At 53.2% G+C, this 18,555-nt stretch overlaps 1 protein-coding gene across 4 annotated transcripts in view; it reads right to left on the bottom strand.

Moving 5' to 3' along the window:
- The window catches only part of NTN1 (netrin 1), a 196,406-nt gene that overhangs the window by 20,436 nt on the left and 157,415 nt on the right, over positions 1–18,555 (bottom strand). The window lies entirely within an intron of this gene.

Raw genomic sequence — 18,555 nt, 5'->3', positions numbered from 1 at the left:
CCACACAAATTCCCCCGTTCTTAAGACACGACTGGAGCCTGATTAAAGCCGATAGAGGCCTCATTGTCGCCCTGCGCCCCGGGTCTGTGTCAGGCGCTGGCTTTCATGGCATGAAGCCTCTGGCTGGGGTCAGCCCTAACAAAAAAGGTCATGGAAGAAATTAGCAGCCCATGAAGTATTAGAAAACCCCTTTGGTGTCCACTCTACTGGAGTGTGCAAATAAAATGCCCCCCGAGGAAGAGTTCCCTTCCAATGGGCCCTACAGCCGAGAGTGGGCTGCCCGGCCTGTGTCCGCCCAGCATCACTGGGGGCTTCCCACAGTCCAAGTGCAAGCCAGGCAGGGTACGGAGGGCCCTGGGGCCTGCTTCTCTTGGGGGTGGCTTGCAGCAGCCCACCAAATACACACCTCTGAGCCCAGCCCATCACGCCCTCTCCCTGCTAGCTCTTTCGGCTCTTCAGATGAGGTGGTCTAATTCCTTCCCTGTCCAGCAGACATGATGCCCAATTAATCATTCCATCCTGCCTTGCACCACTACTGGCCATGCTAGATCTCATTCAGTCCTCACAACCACTCTTTGATGTGGGGGTGTTATTCCCACTCTGCAGATCAAAAACTGCAAAACTACAAAAACTGAGGTCACCTGCCCAATGCATCCCTAACAGCTGGCACCGAGACTGGGCCTCCAACCCAGGTCTAAGATATCAAAATCACTGCATTCTTGGTTCCGTCATGCTGTGTCCCCGAAAACACTAGCAGACTGCCCTCAGTGAGTAGGGTGTTGGGCTCAGAGCTCAGGATGAGGGGTACCCTGTGTTCCAGCAACTCCTGGACTGCTGGCGGGGACCAGACAGGCTGGCCTGGGGCCGTGGAGAGCCCAGCCTGTTCTCAGCACCATGACAGCACAGGGCGGTGGAGGTGGGTGGGGCATATGTCCCAGTAAGGGTGGGGAAAGGGGACAAAAAGGTGATGGGAACACACACACACACACACACACCCGTGCAAGTGCCCGGCCAGGAGTAGCCACCAGCCCCTAATTTTGCAGAGAGGAAAACCAAGGCCAAGTTAGGGGGAAGGATTGATTTGCGTGGGAGCACAGGACAAAGCCAGAGGATGAACTTGGGCTTCTCAGTGCCACCCGCTCCCCCACACCTGGCCCCCGACCCATGGCTGAGGTCTGCAGGGAATAGTCAGAGATCACCCCAAGGTCAATCTCTGACCTTGTGGGAGGTTGCTGCCTCCTTCAGAGTCCTGAGATACACTGAGTGGTGCCACAATTTAAATCACAACAGCTGCATCCCAGTGCCCTGGGAGTCATAGCCCATGGTTCCTTGTGCCTCCTCAGCCAGCTTCCTGGGGCACCCAGCTAGGAACCAGTCTCAGGAACTGAGAAAAAAGCAGCCCCACTGCCTGCTCTGCTGTGGTCCCAGTCCTTGGCCCCAGCCCCCACCCCAGGATGCCCTGCCCAGGAGCACCGGAGGCTACAGAGCCAGTCCCACCTGCCAGCTGGACTGCTGGTCGGTTGGCTGGTTGGTACTGGAGGAAGAGCCTCTTGGAATGCAGGGGCTGGGTCACCCAGGGAGAGCAGCCTGCATTCTACCACGGCCAAGTCCGAGAGGTCGAGCTGAGAGGGGATGGCAACCTAGGGACCACTGTCATCACACTACACTTCACTGTCTGGAGCAGCCACTCACAGCCACATCTCTGCCAGCTCAGGGACAGATGATGCTCACAGCAGAGGCACTGCTGCGGCAAAGCCGAAGGTGTGCGAAAGTCCTTGTGGTCCCAAGTGCACCGGCTGGAAGCCCACCCCGCTCCCTCCACTTGGGGAAGCGCGATGGAATGCCAGTGGTGCCGGTGACGTTATTACAGGGACAGCCTCAAATCCACACTTGTCACTCATTTATTATTTTATATGATAGTCATTGGCCCACGTCAGAAGTTGCATTCTGGTCAAGAGGAAATCACGTCCACCCTGCTCCTCTGCTGGGTCGAGCCACACTGCTCCCCCGCAGCCCTGAACCCACCACCACTGGAGCCTCACGGCAACCCCACGAGGGAGGGACCGAGCCCCTCTGCAAGACAAGTAGGAAACTAGAAGTCAGAAATGTTCTGAGTGCCCACCCCACAGGAGCTCTGCTCTACGGAGCAGAAGGGAAGGTGACCAAGTCCTGTGACAACCTACCTGCCCCTCCTGCTCCCCTCCACCTCCCCCTTCTCACTCCTCACTCTCCCTCCCAATAACATCTGCGGGTCTTCTTTCAGAGCCAAATGCCATCCACCTGAGAGAGAAGCCGTACTAGGGTGTGTGGCATCCATCACTGCCTAATTAGCTCAAGCTCCAGACCCTGCCTGACAAATCACAGCGGTCCCCATGAAGGCCCAGTCTGCACCTCAGTAATGGCAGCCACTCACATGGCGCCAATGAGGCATGCAGTGAGGCTCCACCCTGCCCATCGGCTCCATTCTATGCATGAGGCGGTCAGGCGGCAGAGTCTGTACTCCTAACCCCCTGGTTCCTAGCATGGACTATTCAGAGGAATTACCCAGAAGCTGTAAAACAGCCAAGCGACACCTGAGTCTCACCCCCAAGGCATTACATGGGGAGCCCAAGTGTCCAAGTTTTTAAAGTCCCCCAGGTAACTGAGTCTACTGTGCAGCCAATGTCCGAAGCCACAGTCTGAATCAACCATAGCTGTGGGAGGAGGGGACGGGGCCTCTGCACCCATGACTTGCACAGAGCACCCCGCTTGGCAGAGAAAAGGCCCAGATAGGTGAGTGAGCACACAGAAGAAACTGGGGGTGCTCACAAAGAGGAACATAAGCTGGCTGCCCCTATACAAAATGGTGCCAGCCTCTGAACATTTGTGATTGTAATTTTGCTGGGGGGGTGGTGAGTGGGGGGTCCTATGTCTTTCCTTTCGGTCAGCCACACATTCTTGTCAGGTCAGTGTGCTTGTCGTCGTAAAATGCCCCCCACTCTCTTCAGATGCACTGCTTCCCGTGTAGTTGTGAGCGAGGACAACAGGTGGGCCCAGCCTGTCCGTGCAAGACGGACTCTCGTTCCGAGCACACGGGCTCGGAACGAGAGACCAGAACGCTCCCTCCGGGTGAAGTGAACAACCTCCGGAATGAGGACACGGTGGCAGCTCCCTGGCTGCGTGGGGGCTCTTGTTTTGGCTGTATGCCAGAGAACTGAGGTCACTGGACACGTGGGCCATGGATGCAGAAAGTATTCCTGTACTTTCTTCTTTTATCGAACGCACATGAAGCTACAGAGACCGCTTCGAGATAGACAAACCATAGCCTTAAACGCAGCTCTGACTCCTTCAAAATGGCATCTACTTGGCAGTCACCCATGTAGCCCCTCCTTGTTTTGTTCCAAAATAGCTATAAAGACAATGAAAAAAAATTCACAGTAATGCCAGAAATGAAACTGATAGATGGCCCAATGCTGGAATCTGGGAGCAATCTCTATTAATTAAAGGCAGATGGTGCTGGAGCAAGCTAAACCTGTCCAGGTTTTACCATCGGACAAGGCTCTTTGTCTGATGAACAGAAAGATCTTTAAAAAAGGGAAAATGACAGACAGACAACAACCAGAAAACAAGTGGGCAGGAAGTGGGCGGGGACATTGGTGACCGTGGCCTCCTCCGGGGGGAGAATCTCTGGGAAGTGGAGGGGCTGGAAGGACAGTGTCCACAGTAGGTATTTGAACCTGCACTTTCCCCTAAGTCACGGACGTGGACAGCGAGGAGATCCGGCAGCAGAGTGGAAGAACACCACCTCCACAGAGCAGAGGTGACCTGAGGGAAAAGGCAGGTAAAAACCAGGAACTAGAGATGGAGCTGCGTACTTTCCCCCGCCATCCAGCGTGGAGCTAGGACAGCAATCCAGCTGTCATACTAGGACAGGGATCTGTATTTTTTTTTTCCTGCAAAGTGCCAAAAGTAAATAGTTTAGGCTTTGCAGGCCATACGGTCTCCATCACAACTATTCAAACTCTGGCGCCACAGCTAGAAAACAGTCACAGACAATGTGTAACTGAACGAGGACGGCAGACTAAAGAATTCTAACGAGACACGTGTCTGTGATGTGTCTTCTCCTCCAGGAGAGGAGAGCTGTATGGGAGCACTAGGCTGAGGCCATACAATGACCCAAGAAGGGTGCCATGTGAGAGAAAGAAGAGCTGAAAAGAACAAAAACCTAAAAACCCTGCAGTGCAATTAAAATTCATTTTGGAAGCAGTGAAGAAAAATGATACTGTAGAAACCTGATTCAGAAATATGGAAGATAAGTGAGAGCAATTCTCCCAAAATGTTGAGGAAAAGGGTAGACGGATGGGAACTGTGAAAGAGAGTGAGCAGAGTGCGAGGGGAGGAGGGAGGAGGAGCATGCAACGGGGAGAGGACTGCGGTGCAGGCGAGTGGAACAGAACCACACTCTGTAGCAGGGCTCCCGGGCTGCAGACAGCCCTGCGCACGCACAAGACAAGGGCTCACTGAATTTCTTTTAATCAAGGAAAAGAGGCCAACACCCAGGCATGTCTTTACAAAACATATGGATACTGGGATGAGGAAAAACATGCCTGCAGATTAAAAACCAAGAAGAGGAAGAAGCTGACCAGATGACCACGTGGTCATGTCTACAGGTCTTCAGGAGGGAAAAGTTTGTGACCCAAGAATTTTGTACCTAGCTAGACACGTGTGTGGGCCATGATAAACACATGGCATTCTCAAGTGTGCAAGGAAAACGTTCCAATCATGTATCCTTTCAGAGGGAAACACCTGAGAATGTTTCCAACTATGAAATGAATCCAAGTGAGAGTTTGAGGGGCAAAGTCAAAGCACGAACATACCGGTAGGAGCACTGAAACCCGCGAACACCGAGATTTCAAATTTGATTCTTAAACTGAAGACCAATATCAAAATAATTTAAATAGTAATTTTTTAAAATATATTTTATTGAGTATGCTATTACAGTTGTCCCATTTTCTCCCCTTCACTCCCCTCCACCCTCCCACCCACATTCCCCACCTTTAGTTCATGTCCATGTGTCATACTTATAAGTTCTTTAGCTTCTAGCTTTTAGCTTCATTTCTCATACTATTCTTACCCTCTCCCTGTCTATTTTCTACCTACCATCTATGCTACTTATTCTCTGTACCTTTTCCCCCTCTCTCCTCCTCCCACTCCCCTGTTGCTAACCCTCCATGTGATCTCCATTTCTGTGGTTCTGTTCCTGTTCTAGTTGTTGGCTTAGTTTCTTTTGGTTTTGCTTTAGGTGTGGTTGTTAATAATTGTGAGTTTGCTGTCATTTTACTGTACATGTTTTTTATCTTCTTTTCCTTAAATAAATCCCTTTAACATTTCATATAATAAGGGCTTGGTGATGATGAACTCCTTTAACTTGATCTTATCTGAGAAGCACTTTATCTGCCCTTCCATTCTAAATGATAGCTTTGCTGGATAGATCAATCTTGGATGTAGGCCCTTGCCTTTCATGACTAGGAATACCTCTTTCCAGCCCCTTCTTGCCTGTAAGGTCTCTTTTGAGAAATCAGCTGACAGTCTGATGGGAACTCCTTTGCAAGTTACTGTCTCCTTATCTCTTGCTGCTTCTAGGATTCTCTCCTTCATTTTAATCTTGGGTAATGTAACTATGATGTCCCTTAGTGTGTTCCTCCTTGGGTCCTTTAAATAGTGTTTTAAAGGGAATATTAGACAATGTATATGTATGTATAATAACCATAAAATTTAGATCATATTAACTTTATGTTAATGTAATCTAACTATGATTCGAAACTTTAGGTCACATTAAGAAAAACTAACAAGTAAAATGAGGGTAGGAAATACAACTCTTTTGTCTTAATTAGGTAGGATACAAAAGACACTATTTCAAGCTTTACTCTGACAAATGAGAGTTATGAGATCAAATAGTGCTTTTTGAAAAAAAAAACACAAAACACCTGAGAAGATGCCAATAAATTATAAGATATATGCCAAAAGAAAAGGAAAGGAAAAGTGGGATATATAAATGGCAGTTGTGATCATTCGCATCTCGGAAGAGCAGTGACCTGAAACAAAATGACGGCTCCACATGGGTGCGCCTCTGCTGAAGAACTGGTCAAAACACACTGAATAACTTTTCCAGAGGGAAATAATTAAATAAAGGAAATTGTTTAAGTTTACAACTTCTTTTTTCTTCAAGAGAGGGGAAGGGAAGGAGAAAGAGGGGGAGAACACTGATGTGTGAGAGACACATCGATTGGTTGCCTCTCGCACGCCCCCAGCCAGGGACCAAACCCGCCCCAGGCGTGTGCCCTGAACGGTGCCGGTGACCTTGCGCGGTGCGAGTGTCAGGGCTTTAAGTTTCCAACTTTTAAAGAAGGAGTTTGAAGCCCTTTAAGGAAGTTTGTCAGTAGGTAACAGAGAAGTTCACTTACTAGTTAAAAAAAAGAACATTCTGTGTTGAATAACATTGAAATATATTAAACAAATACTGTTAGAAATACAAAAAGGAACAGACAGAAACACATAAGTATGAAAGAATGCTAGATTAATTCCAAGGAGCTGAAATTATACAGGCCACATTTCCTGACCACAGTGTAATAAATAGTATTTGTTTTAAGCAAAAAAGAATGAAAATAAATTAAGTGTATTCAATTCTAGAAGTTAGAAATGAGCAAAACAAAACCTGAAGAAAGCAGGAGGAAAGAACTGATAACAGATGTAGATATTAATAAAGTCGAATACCAAAAAACTGGGAAGTTCTAAATACATCCAAGAATTGATTCTCAGTAAAGCCCCAGGACCAGCAAACTGCAAACAACACCAGCGGACAGTGTCCAGCCATGTCCTGCTGTGAGTGAAGGAGAGAACCCACAGTAGGGATGAGGACTGAAACAGCAGAGCCACACTCTAAAGATCTTTTAATGATGAGGCTACTTTATACAGCTTTAGGCTGAGACTTTGGACATTGGAATGACACATGTCACATACATGACCAAGCTGAAGTAAAAAAGAGAGATCACATCTGAATAAATAACCTCAAGAGGTCTCTGAACCTTAAGAAGTCTCTGGACCCAGAGTTTCTAAGGCTGAGTTCATGTGGACATTAAAAAACACATCCTTTTCATGCAATTTCGTCCAGTCAGATACACAGAGAAAGATGGAAAGCTATTAGGATAAACCACGTAGTAATGCCTAAAATCAGTCATTTTCAACCTGAAAAAAGTGCAGTTCCATACGGTTCAACCCCAGCATAAAAGCCAGCATAAGCTCATGCCCACACAAACCTGCAGGTCAGTTGATCGCCCTCATCTGCCCACCAGGGCCCAGTATTTGATGCCCAGCAGGCTCCCATCCTTGCTGACCCACCTGCCCTGGACCCACACGGGAACAGAGAGTATGGGGTGAGTGGGGAACTCCCTGCCCCCACACTCTTAGGGGACCCTCCCGGGCTCCGATCAAGGTGCACGTCACTACTGGGAGCTCTGCAGGGACCGCTGCACGGCTTCACCCTCCACCCCCACCTTCCTCCCTGATGAGAGGGGAGCTGCCAGGGAAGGACGTGGGGACCGCCGGGCTCCCCACTCGGACGGCTCTGTCCTGGGAAGAGCGGTGGAGGCCTAAGGCCGCCATCTGCAGCTCGCAGCAGGCCCATCCTGGCTGGCTGGCTGGCGTCCTGGCTCCTCCTGGGAGCAGGCAGCCCTCCCTTTCATTCCCCCCACCTGCTCCGCTGACCGACCCACAGCCAAGAACCGAGAGGGGGCCTTGCAGGCCCAATCCCAGCGGCCAAGCCCCTCCCTCCTCTTCCTCCACCTTGCGTAGCTGGCCCCTCCGGTCTGCCTCCTGTGCCCAGGTGCCAAGAGTCCTGCTGGGCAGGCCTGCTCCGCAGAGCGAAGCTCATCTCCGAGCATATGGCAGGCGGGGCCCAGCGTGCCCTGGTTGGAGCCAGGGGCGCTGCATCTGGCACCTCCCTTGGAGCAGGGCGGAGGGCTGGCCAAGGCCTCTTCTCAGCGGCACCCCTGCCTCTCTGCTTCTGGGCTGCAGGACTAGGGGAGGCGGGGCTGTGTGGGTCATGAGTGAGGGATGCCCAGTGACCATGGTCCCTCTCAGGATAGACCCAGAGGGCTGGGTGAGTTTCAGATTCTGCTGGCTGGGCTCACAGGATGGGTTCCCGGTCCCATGCACACCCCACCCCCCAGGCCCAGGATAAAAGACCCCCAAGGTGCCGGGGCCAGGAGGGGTCACCTAGCTGGCTTCATCCACTTTGGCTGGGCCACTCTGCCCACCAGCAGGGGGCAAAAGACAGGTTAGGACAGTCTGCACAGAGAGTGTTTTGGTCCCAGTAGACCGAGCCACCGAGCTGCCTGGAACTCCTCAGGTGCAGTCCAGTTTTTGGTGCGTGCGGTTCTCAGCTGCTGTGTATATCCACAGGCTCCGTCACAGCCCTCGTGGGGTGACTGTGAGGGAGGCACCCTGTGAGGCCAGGTCCCAACTCGTGGTCCCAGGGTGCAGGGGACTCAATGGCCCTCCCCTAGGCAGACCACCTTGTTATTGGCACCCTCACCCCCAGGCGCTTTGCCCAGGATGGAGCTCCCTCTCTGGGAGAACAGCGGTCCAGTAGGCTCTTGAGCGGCCACATCTCCAAGCCTGTGCAGTCTCACTCGATCGCCTGCAAGCCCTCAACAGCATAATGCCTGTTTAACTCTGGGCTCTGGCACGGAGAAGCCAGGAACCCCCAAATGAGGACCCCTCTAGCAATATACTGTCAGGGCAGCTGGGCGTGAGGTGCCTTGCAACCTATGGGGGCAAATGATGGGAAAAAAGCCCCATGGTGTTTGCAACATAGGTGGCAGGGGACTAGTGTCTTTAATGTATAATGGGCTCTCTTGAATCATTAAAACACACAAGTGATCTAAATACAAAGGAGAGGAACAAGCAATTCACCAAAGAGGAAAATGGGCATAAGGAGAAGTAAAAATGTTCAATTTCAAATAACCAGAGAAAGTCAAATCAACACAGGACTTCTGGATGGCAATCTGGAAAAGGCAAACACACATATACAATGTAGTTGGGATGAAAATTAATACAAACTTTCCTGCACGCAACTGGCATAGACAGAGTGACACTCCCCAGATGAAGACACTGCGCAGGTGGGGGATGGGGAGCAAGCAGGGGGAGGCAGGAGGTGGAGAATCAGTGAGGCAGAAAGGCCAGGCTGCAGGGGTGACATTTAGGACGACAAGGAGACAGCCCCGTGGAACACGCAGGGCAGGAGCGGGCCAGGCAGCTGTGAGGAAACGGAAGGCGGGAGCCTAGAGCTGGCGAAGCGGGGCCCGGCCGGAACCGAGACTGTGTGGCTGACAGGGGTCCCCGGGCTTGTCGGTCACAGTAGGGGTTTGGATTCTATTCTAGAAACAGAATAACATGAAATGCTGGGTGGCGGGACTACGTCTGGTTTTCACACTGTTGCCTTGTCTTACCTACATCTTTAATCTTACTTCAATGAGGACACAATCCTGGGTTTAAAACTCTGAGGCGAGTTTCTTCTTCAGTGAGAATGGGAACCACACATTTGGGGTGCCAGGGTGACCCCTATAATGAGATGACATCGGTATTCCACAAGGGCACACTTGCGTTCCCAGCCCGTGGGGCTCCTGCCATTCAGAAGTGCTGTATGTGCGTGCAGTGTCATCCTCTCCCACGCCACCCCCCGCCCCCGACGTTGACACTGAGGAGAAGTGGGTTGCCAGCCGACTGTGTGCACGGCACGGTGACGTGGTTGGGTGGGAGGACACTGCTCTGGCTGGGGTGGCCAGGGAAAGGCCCCTGAGGAGGTGACATGGAAACGAGACCTGAACAGAGCAAAGGATGCTGGGCTCAGAGGGCCTGAGGCAAGAGGTTCCAAGCAGGAAGGACGGCCACGCAAAGGCCCAGAGGCAGGATGGAGCCCGGCACAGCCCGGGGACTGAGTGCAGGCTGCAGAGGGGCAGGGAGAGGAGGCACACAGCCTGAGTGGGCCATGTGGTGCTGCACTGGTTTGGATTCTATTTGAAACGTAACACAAAGCCACTAGAGAGGCCTAGCCAGGCCCAGCCACTAAGGCTGCAGGGGCAGGGTCTCTAGCTGCACTGACTAAGGGAGGCTCACACCTTCTCCCGGATCGGAGACAGGTGGCTGGGGCTACACCTGGGGCCTCACACCTGGGGCTACAGGGACATGATGTCTATACTGTCCTCTGTTATTAAGGACCAGTCTCTAAGCCCTTGGAAACCTAAGTTACCATTCTGCCACAGGAGCCTCATTCTCTCTCGGGGCCTGCAGACCAGCACTCCGGGGGAGAAGTCTGATGCCTGTGCTTCCTGCTGGTGAACAGGACCCTCTCCCCGAACCCCACAGGGGCCCTCGGCTCAGCTGGCCAGGGCTGGGGGCCAGCACTCCGGCGGCCCAGCGCTATCCTCTCCCACACTTTCCCTCGGGAGCCACCCACTGGGACAGCTCCAGACATCAGGCCTGTGTCTGACACGGTGGCTGTGGCCTCCTCTAACTCCATCCTCCTCTCTTCCCAAATAGCAAACTTCCATGTTTCCACATCATATACCTTCCTCAGAGACCCCCTGCAGCTCACCATGGCCATGCCCCCACCGTGGCCCGAGGTTGGAAGTGCTGGTCCACCCAGAGGGGCTCCAGAGAAAGGGGCTGTTTCCTGCTTACACATCACCAGGATATGACCTGACCATTCTGGGCCTCGGCTTCCCCATCTGTGGCATGGGGGCAGGAGTAATAACAACTGTCCTACCCCACATAGGGTTTAGGAAGAAATAACTGTGGTGCGGCGAGAGTGACAAGGGAGATCAGAAACGATCTCTCAAGGAGATGACCTTTCGGCTGGGACCTGAAGACCAGAAGCTTCTGCTAACTGGGCGGGACGGGCTGAAGGTGGCTTCTAAGGGCCCCAGGTGAGCGGAGGGTGAATGGTAGTGGAGCAGCAGGGAGGTGGGGCCTCACCAGCGAGCCTCGTGAGGAGGGGAGCTTAGATCTGAGTTGGGGTGAACTGGCCCCGGGCCTCAGTGGAAACTACAGCTGACCCACCCCAAGAAGCAGCTGGCGGCCTGGGGTCTGAGCAACGGAGCTCCCGAGAGAAGCACATCTGCCCCCAAGACCCTCTGAGCTACGCGGTGGACCCAGAGCCGGGCAGCAGGCTGGAGAGAGAAAGCGTCCGGGACAAGAGGTCATCAGACCCACAGCCGGGACCTTGTTTGTGCCCGAGGCCCACGGCTTTGGGACACTTACACCGCATCTTCTCCTCCATTCCAGTGAATGGTGCCGGGATCACACTGTCTGCAGGGCATCTGCAAAGAGCAGAGCCACACCCCAGGGACGCTGGAGAAGCCGGACACTCTGCAGCAGGCCATTTGTGGGGTTAGCCATCAATGCCTTTCCCCTTGGCGACCTTCCTCACAACCCATTCCTGGGTCATCTCCCTGTGTGTGCACCCTTCCTCTCTGCTCCCGAGCACAGCTGGGCGCCTCCGTGTTCTCTGCCCCATCCCAGGGTCTGGAATTGTCCGCCTGCCTCCTCTCCCAGCAGTGAATCAAATTCTGGCCCCCAGCACAGTGCGGGGTCACCATGCACATAAACTCTGGGCCCCACGCGCCCGGGAGCACGGTGGTGTGGAACAAGCTGAGTGCAGTCGCTCCCGTGAGACATGACTGCTCGGACCAGCAGCCCACCCACACAGGCTCCCCGAAGTCAAGACACGGTCAGCTCCCTTCACAGCGATTCTGGGGATGCCCGTGATGACACCTGGGTGGAGGGCTTAGGCATCTAAACCTGTAAGCTCTCTGACAACAAAGAGGGCCTGACCCAGACTGGAGAGGGCGCCAGTGGCACTCAGAATCAGGGGCCCCTGACACCTGTGTCCGCAGGCACAGGGGACACCTGAACCACGGCCCTGGAGGTGGGGACCTCAGGGCTTCTCTGCATGTCACAGCCTGCCGCTTGTGGGTTCTGGAGTGTCCGCTGGACAGACTGCTGTGCCTGGGCCCCCGGGCCCACAGCCCATTGCACTAGTGGGAACGGTCTGCTCAGGACAGTGATGAGCTCCGGCCTGCACTGCGCGGGGCAGCAGGTGGTCCCGTGACTGGCTGTGCGTTGTGAACACTGTGTCTCGCCTCTCTGAGCCGCAGGTTCCCCACTCACTACGGGGGCAGGGGGTGATTCTCTGAAGTTCTAGTGAGACACAGCCTGACACAACAGCTCTAAAAGCTGTTAGCAATCCTTACTTTTACTATAATTTAGAAGCCACGAAACAGAAACCAATCTCATTGCATGCCTGGCACACCCAGTTGAAATTTTTTTTTTTTTAATTTGCTGCTCAGGTATGTGCTGGCTGACCTCTGGCTGTCCTGAAAGGCAAACACATCTGTAGGGGTCTGGTTCCTGCCCAGCACCTGCCACAGAGTGCAGCCACACACTCTCCAGTTCGGTCCATCTTCTGCCTTGTTCGCTCCCCAGGGCCCAGGGACCAGCGAGCTCTGAAAAGTATTTGTTGAATGAGTTGAATTACAGGGGGCTCAGCTGCCACCACTTGTGGCCAGAGGAGGCCTGTGGCTCCAGCAGCACCTTCGCTCCCGTAGCCCAAAGGCAGGACACACCAGGCCCTGCAAGGGGACCTGCCTGGAGGAGCGAGTCAGCAGCAGGAAAGCAAAGGCCCAGAGCAGTACTCTGAAGAGAGGGCAGGAAAAGAAAATTTTGGAAAATGCTTCAAAACAAAGCGCTGACACTTGGGGACACAGCAGCAGGAGCCAAGAAATCTCCCCTCTCCAGGCAGGTTTGAAAGACTTTGCTGTTTTGTTTGGACTTTAATAACACAAATTCTAAATTGCCTGCCTTGTTATGAAAAATAGATTTGCAGATTTAAAATACTAGGCCTGGAATTCTGAGGGCAGCTCGTACTGGAGGAGCCAGAGGGCTGGGAGCTGGGCGAGCCGGGGAATGAGCAGCACCCCCAGGTCTGCCCTGGACGCCCATCGTGTCTCAGCCCTGCTGGTGCACTGGGACCCTGCGAGAAAAAGGAATGGGCACCTGGGCTGGGATTTCTGGAGGAGCACCAGCGGGCCCAGCTTTTCCTCCCACAGCAGATGAAAGTGGCTGACCAGCTCCAGCTCCCTCCTGGGGCAGGGGCACCTGCAGCCCAGTGTGGGGGTGGGGCGGCCGGGCAGGAGAGGTCAGGGCTGCGCTGGCCATGGGAGGCAGGACGGCAGCCCCTTCTCCACCGGGAACCAGAGGGTGCCATGAGTCCCCAGCATGTTCTTTCTTCTTGCTGAACAAGATGGATTGGAAAACAAATTGGCTCAAATAAAGCATGTAATTAGATTAAAGCCTCTTGCCCAGAGCCTTCAGGGCTGCGAAAATCCCTCCTGACTGGAGGCAGGAGACCTCAGTGGGCTGAACCAGCTCCTGGACATCCAGAGTTTTCCCTGGACCCTCGGCTGCCCACTTCAGTCCTCCCAGCCAGTATGAACTATGCTGAGAGGACGAATTCTACCACAAAGGTGGCTACAGACCCGGCTCTGCCACCAGCCACACGGGCCTTGGGCTCACCCTGTTCCCTGCCTCCCTCACTCTTCAGAGTGAGACCGTGTCCGATCCACGTGGCCCAGCCAGCACTCAGCCCATCTCTAGGGGACAGTGATGAGTCCATATACCTGGGCAGCCCACACCAAAGCACTGTGCACCCACAACCCCATGTGAGCAGCACAGGGACCTACAGGGAGGCCAGACAGACAGTATCAGGACCACCCGAATGTTCAATGTGCAAGGTCGCCTGCCAGGGGGAAGTTCCGCTAACACCAGCTGCCATTCATTGAAGGTAAAGGCCTCCCAGGGTGGTCTTTGTTCCCAAAGCCATGGGCAACCTGATGACCATTAAGCAATGACCTTTAACCTCCCTCCACACCAATGCAGGGGTTGCCCCCTCTCCAGGGACCTCTGCTGGGCCTCAGGAGTGCCTTGGGGTAACTGCCTGCCCATCCCCCTCCTGCCCCACCCCTACCCCCACCCAGACTCAGCCTGTGATCACAGGCTGCCAGAGAAAAGGAAAGAGCAGGAATGAAACTTGGGGGTTCCTACTCTGAAAGACTCGATGAGTAACTTATCTTCTGGGGGGAAAAATGATGGTTGCCCAAGGAGACACTGATTAGGAGTGAGTGTGGAAGCAGGAAACGCAAATGGGCAGCACACAAGCCATCGGATTTCCCGGCCAAGCTCATGGCAGACATTACTAATCAACTTCAGCACCCGAGGGAGCCCAGAACTCAATAAAGTGCTTCTGGTTGATCTTGGGAAAGCTGACACATCCCTGCCATCCCTGTTTACTCTGCCGTTTGCCAACTGCTGATAGACTGGGCATAGGCCATGAAGTCTGCCTTCTCGGGGCTGAAAGGGGGCCTGAAGGTCGGGACCCCTTGCACCTCCTGTTGCCACCCAGCTGCCTGAGCCCCACATCCTAGGGTGCGTCTAGGATGAGCCTCACCGACTTCTCTAACTCCTCCCAGGTGGCCTTAGTTCCACCTTCTAGGACAGCCCACCCAAAGCCTGTTCAACCAACAGATCAGCCCTCAGACTTTCAGAGAGGGTACCTGCCCTCTCAAGCCTTCCTAGTTCCTCAAAATCCAAGGACGTGGCTTTTAGAACTCCCATCATTCTGCCCCTTTCTTAACCTCTCTGTCTCTCAGTCATGTGATGTGAGAACTGCAGAGTCTAACCCTGTCTCCCCTTTATAAACACCTGAGTTGAGTATGGGTAAAATTCTATTAACCAGAGGCCACCTGCCTGCTGACCTCAAGCCTGTGGGATACAGGTGAGAACCAGGAAGGAAGCAGCCAAACTGCCATCACAAAGGAAACCCCTTCAGGTTTTCCTTCATAGCTTTATCTTTTACTTACAAACATTGATAAAAATGTCATTGCCACCGGAGGGACTCCAGGGGTTGACCCGCCGGCAGGAAGAAGGAACCGCCGGCAAACAGCAGGGACAGAAGACCATGAGGCTATGAAAAGCAGACACAGAAAGCCTACAGGCCATTGTGAGCAGAGGCCAGCAGGACTGGCCCAGCTGAGAAAGCTTCGTGAACACGGCCGTGTTAGAGCCCAGCCCACTGTTGCAACGGCCGTGTCATCCTGACAGGGGGCCGTGCTCCCTGTGCACAGCTTCATAGGCCCGGGAAACTGCAACGCCTTCAGGAAAGATTTCTGTCTAAGATGGTTAAAATTAAAAAAGGTACACAGTAGTTCCATGAATTACACCTCAGGTGTCTGAAAACCGTATCATGGGGGTTGCTCATTCCACAGCAAAAACCGAGGTGGACCCCAACACCTCCTGTCAGGACAGGCTCCGCTGCCTCTCACGTGGAGGATACAGGTGCTACATTTGCCGTGAACAATAAAGGACTCCCTGCATGCTCCAGGTAACCACAGACCCCAGGCCCCCCCAGGCGGTGTGAGGAGTCTTCACGTTCTGGGCAGAGGTCTGGCTGTCCTCCCCAAGAGTTGCCAAAGGGCCTAGAGGCTGAAGATCACCAAGAGGCCAGTGGATGCTCTGGACTTCACCCTGCCCTGCACTCCCAATGGAACAGACACATCTAGGCTTTAAGAAGATGGCCAAGGTCATCGTTTCTACCAGCCTTCCATTTCTTAACCATCTCTTCCGTCTCCAGGAACTCCCCAAACACAGGATTTCTAGCTGGTGCTCCAGCTGGAAATGCTTAGAGGACACCCTCAGAGTCAGTTCCCCTGACTCCCACCCACCACCCACAGACCAGAGGGATGAGGGGGTGATGTGCCTCTGGGGCTCAGGCCTGGCCGAGTTCCATGGGCTCCCCCAAGTGCTGCACCCGACCTGTGGTGACAAAACTCACACACAGGCTGCCTGCAAGGGCTTCCAAGGTGATTCTGGTGGACAGAGGACTAGCCAGCTTCCACCCACCAAGGAGGCCGCAGGTATGGGAGACACTGTTTAGCTCCATTCCAGCACCCAAAAGCACCAGCTCCTGTTAGAAACCGGGACACAGCTACCTGGGCCCCTGGGACAAGTCACCTCAGAGCCTTTGGATCTCAGTGCCTCTGCCCTTGGGCTTCTGGTAGCCTTGAAGTCCAAACCATCCTCTTCACCCCCTCGCCACTGTAAGTGCTCGTCAAACCCTTCAGCCCCAGAACAAATTCAAACATCTTTGGTCAGAGTCAAAAACCAAAACTCTTGGCCCAGAGTTGAGCCCTGTAAACCTCGGTGGACAGTACTGACAGAGACTTCTGCTCGCTGGAGATGAGCCGAGCTGGCTGAAGGGTGTCTGGCGGGGACAGGTGCAGTGTTCTGCCTCTATGAGGGAAAGATATGAAGATCAACTCTACATCCAAGCCCGGGAACACGGGCCCCCTAAGCTTTCTTTGAGATGCAAATTCCACCCTGGCTGGTGTAGCTCAGTGGATTGAGTTCTGACCTGAGAACCAAAGGGTCACTGGTTCAATTCCCAGCCAGGGAACACAACTGGGTTGCAGGCCATGTCCCCAGTAGGGGGTGCCTGAGAGGCAACCACACATTGCTGTTTCTCTCCCTCTTTTTCTCCCTCCCTTCCCCTCTCTAAAAATAAGTAAATAAAATCTTTTTTTTTAAAGATGCAAATTCTGCCACAGAAGATGGGCTTTGTAGAGGTTTTGCTGGTGGAGCTCAAATAACTTCTAGCTGTGTCAGCGGTTCTCCTTTCCCGCCATCAGTGACATTGGACAACAGCAGCCTATCCAGAGGGCTGACAAGCCACCTTGGACTTAAAGCTTGAATGAGGGCAGAACGATAGAGCCGACTCTTAGCCAAGCCTGACTCTAGAAGACCACGTGGGCATCTGCTGACACCTGCTCGCTGGGTCTATTCTAACAGGTAACAGTCTGAATTAGAGTCACCTGTTAATGTGTCTTTCTTGCTTAGTAAACCATGGTCCCTTGAACTCCAGGCTCCGTGCTCTATAACCATCTCTGTAAGCTCAGCACCTCACACAAGCTCTTAGTAAATATGCAACTAATGAAAGAATGAAGAGAAAATGAACAGACAGACAAGTGTACAAATCCTTGGATCGGAATTCTCAAGGAATGCTGGGAGTTGGGGCAGCGAGGAGTGTTCTCGAAACCACTACCGAGCCTGGATGTACAAGAAATCCCCTTTTTCAGCCTGTAGCCCGGATGAAGCCAAGGGAAGGGTTTATAGAGCACAAGATCAGTATTTCATAAGCCCTTCCAAATTGCAGAAAAGGCTGCACCTGCCTCCGTCAGTCTGCGGCCACTAATCCACTGTAACAGCTCTGTGCCCTCCATTCTGTCTCCCACTCAGAGGGCAGAGTTAGCCTGTGCATTTGCCTTTAATAAGCTGAAGCCATTCGGGCACTGTATTCACTGCTCCCACCGGGCCAGCCCTACGGGGTCTCCTTGTCGGCTCTCCAAGTGAACAGGGGATTTTGTGTTCAACAGGGAAAACAAAGCTGTCCCAATGGGGATCCAGTTGGCTCTGGATACGCTTTCCAGAGAGAGCCAATGGTGGACACAGCCCGGTCTTGCTGTCAACACTAAGGGTGGATTCAGCGAAGCAGAGGAGGGGGAGATTAAGCTGGGGCTCGCTGGGAAGGTCATGAAAGATGCTTGTAGCCCAGTAGCGTCCATCCAGCTGCTTGGTTAGCCTGTTAGCCCAGCTGGTTAAGCCAGTGCCAATGAGGTCATGCCTGGGAGCCCAGTGTCACCTTGGCTTAGTTCCCTGGGGGCCTACACCCCCAACCCAGGCAGCTGTCATTCAGGATGCACATCTCTCAGTCAGGACAGCTTCCTACACAGAGAAAAGACCCTTAAAGTCCACCATCCCTTGCTGATGCCAATAACTGCAGCTCCATGAAACGAGAGGTGGCCACAGGTGCCCATGAAGTCAGCAAAGTGAAGAGAAAGTTCTGTGGCAAAGGCTGTATAGTTACCAAACAGCATTTCCTTTTTTTCCTCCTGGACTTATAGACTACATTACCCAGCACCCCTTGTGGTTAGGTGTGGTCATGCGATAACATTCTGGCCAATGGGACATGGGTAGAAGTGATGCAGGACACTTGCAGGCCCAGCCAGAAAAAATCTCTGATTTATTCCCTTATGCTCCCTCTTTCCAAACCAGCAAGGAGTTCAGGGCTCTAGAGCATAACAGAACCACAGGACAGGAGAAGCCTGGACCCCTGACTCACTGCTTGGAAGAGAGCCACCTAACCAGGACACCTGTGATGTTGTGATGGCCCGCTGGGGCCACTTGTTACACACGCAGCCTGCCCTGGCCAGTGCAGGGTGGGGGAAAGCAAACAGAGTTTGGTTAGGACACCACCAGCAGCAATGTGCATGGCATAAAAGAGAGATGTGTGAGACACCATAAGACTGTCACAACTGAGAGACTGGCTGGACACCAGGGGAGGACATGGGGCCCCAGAGAACAACCACAACCATAGTGGCCAGATTCTTCTACAGTATGGGCCTGCTG

Source organism: Phyllostomus hastatus, unplaced genomic scaffold (assembly GCF_019186645.2).
Source record: "Phyllostomus hastatus isolate PE091 unplaced genomic scaffold, TTU_PhHast_1.1 phas_scaffold_55, whole genome shotgun sequence".
Classification (NCBI taxonomy): domain Eukaryota; kingdom Metazoa; phylum Chordata; class Mammalia; order Chiroptera; family Phyllostomidae; genus Phyllostomus; species Phyllostomus hastatus.
Note: the sequence above shows the minus strand (reverse complement) of the source record. Positions and strands in the feature narration are given on the sequence as shown.